The sequence below is a fragment of the Aplysia californica genome, unplaced genomic scaffold, assembly GCF_000002075.1.
Source record: "Aplysia californica isolate F4 #8 unplaced genomic scaffold, AplCal3.0 scaffold00217, whole genome shotgun sequence".
Classification (NCBI taxonomy): Eukaryota; Metazoa; Mollusca; class Gastropoda; order Aplysiida; family Aplysiidae; genus Aplysia; species Aplysia californica.
Window position 1 is genome coordinate 202,071 of NW_004797487.1, and position 2,617 is coordinate 204,687.

Below are 2,617 nucleotides of genomic sequence, written 5' to 3' on the forward strand. Positions count from 1 at the left end.
ACGAGAGCCTGTTTCCACCACGTCGAACCACATATGCTATGAGAATGGAAAAGGGGGGAAATGTCAACCTCTACTATGATACTAGAATTCGTGCTTGCTTTTTTCATGTTTGTTTGAAGAAAGAAAAGTACAACAACATAATAACGGTCATTTGGTTTTCATGCCAGGATAAAGTAAGACATACATGCATCATATATACAAGTGCACAGTAGTAGTAGCGGTTAGGCATTTCGCTGCCACCCCCAGAAGACTTGCGTTCGATTCCCACATGCGGAGAAGTTTTTTCAAGTGTCTCTCAGTCTTTCTGCTGGAATGATGTATCGTTTTAAGCCTGGGTTGGCCCTAAAAGACAGGGTCAAAGCCCGCCTCTTATTCTTTTAAAATATTCCAAATTGTGTTGATTTTCAAAAACACCTGCATTAAAATTGTTATTCAAAGTTATGGGTTCAAATCTAAATGGGGTTTGAAATACTTTCCTAATCATTCCTGGACATCTTTTTTACCTAAAAAGAAAATTTCTGGCGAGCAATGAAAAGAAAGATAAACAGACAAGATACAACAAACACATCGAAAAATATAGGGACAGATGAGCACAAAATACATGTATACAGGCAGACAGATAATCCAGAGAAAAAAACTAAGATGCGATCCTCTGGAAAGTTTTCATGAACCACACAGTAACTGTCAGCAAGTAGAATACCTTAAAGCGCTTCACACGTCAGAGCTTATGATATTTCAAAAGGATATCCTTCACTTTCAGTAGCATCAAATTGTCAAAATGATACCTTTCTCAATCTCATCCAAACCTTTATAAAACACATATGTGAAATGACAAAATGGTGGATTTATTTTTTTGGTTTCCATTCCACAATTGTAATCACCACTGGTTAACAAGACTTCAAATGACCATATGCAAAAAAAAATTAATTAAAAACAGTTTGCAGAGGCACACACACTGCAAAAGTATATGTTGTGAGAGAAAAATAAAAAAAACCTCATAAATAAAGACTAGACCTGTCAATGGGAAGAAGATAACCAATCTTGTAAGAAGTCAGGTGACTCAAGGTAAATAAAGGAAAGACGACCAAAATGTCATCAGATAACATTATATACAGGCTGTAGAAGTACACATACAAAAATTAAAAGTCTCAAGTAGTAGCACACCTGCTTTGAACTCATTACAAGAAAAAAGACACGTACATAATCAGAGATATCTTTTGTAGCACATTCCTAGACCCAACACCGGTGAAACCGTGAAGTAGCACAAATACCATAATCAGTGAACAATGTCAAGTATCAGAGATTGTGACACATGTGTAAAATTTCCCAGTCATTGTGGTATCAGAAGAAAGAAACCCTGAGCGACATGGTCATCCAAATTCAGGTCAGTAATGATCTGGATATGTGGGTCTAGAGAGTCTACTGTTATCACCAAGAACTGATTTAAGTGACCTTATGTTTATTCATGTGCACATTCCGTAGAGTATCCTTTTTTTATTTGGGGTGAAAGCACATATGACATTCCTCAATGCCCAGGAAAGAAGGGGTAATTTTTTAGTGCAGACATTCTTTGCTTCAGTTTTCAAACACAAGCTCGCCAGGGAGTCTTTTCTTTTAATACTACTTATTCACAAACTCCAATACCAAAATTTAAAAATTTAGAAGCTGTCTCTAAAAAACCCACTAAACATCTTGAAATGTTGAACAAATGAAAAAGAAATTGATGTGAGCTAATTGTGAAGCAACAATAAATATCCAGGAAAACAGACATAATAAACTGACTAGAGATAGAAGTTATTATATTAACAGGCTTAAAATCTCAGTAAACAGTTTTTAAAAAGTACTTAATGCTGCTATTTGATTACCGAAGGGCAACTGTCTTTAATTAAAATAATCTTTTTTATTTGAGTATTTGAGGTCAATATCCTTTTTTATAGCCAACACCCACTTTTGCTAACCGTAAGGGGCTAAATTTGCATTCTTCCCACCCCTATGTGTAATTAAACGATACTTGTCACTACTTGGGAGATCCATACCACTCACTAGTGGGTGATATCACCACTGTTGGCAAACACTTTTCTAGCACAAGACCTTCTGTTTTTTCCGCGAGAAGGATCAGTACATACCATTCATTACAATAGTAGATGATTAGATCAGTTGATTTATTGTTCCACTACAAAAACGAAGACGAATACCAGTCCAAAATTATCTTACAAAACCAGTAGGTGTGAATCATCACTGATAAGGTTAGACAATCCAAATCATGAAACTATCTTTATCATGCAGTTGAGGTATTAAAAAAATTATATTTTTTAATGATTCACAAAACCAGGTGAAAGTGGGCTAAACCAGACAAAAATTTAACGAGAGCTATACATTCAAAAAGAAATAAACCAGCTAAATCAACCCAAATAAAATCACACTGGTATCAAATTGTTCTTTCTCCCAATAAGGGACTAATAAAGAACATGTTTCTCCACTTTCAGTCGTCAGAATAAATAATGGGACTACTGTTCTTAAACTAAACCAAACATACCTTTTAAAAACGTAATAAAACTTGATAATATACAATGTATGTAATACACTGATTCATTGAGTACATATATATCACCCCCCC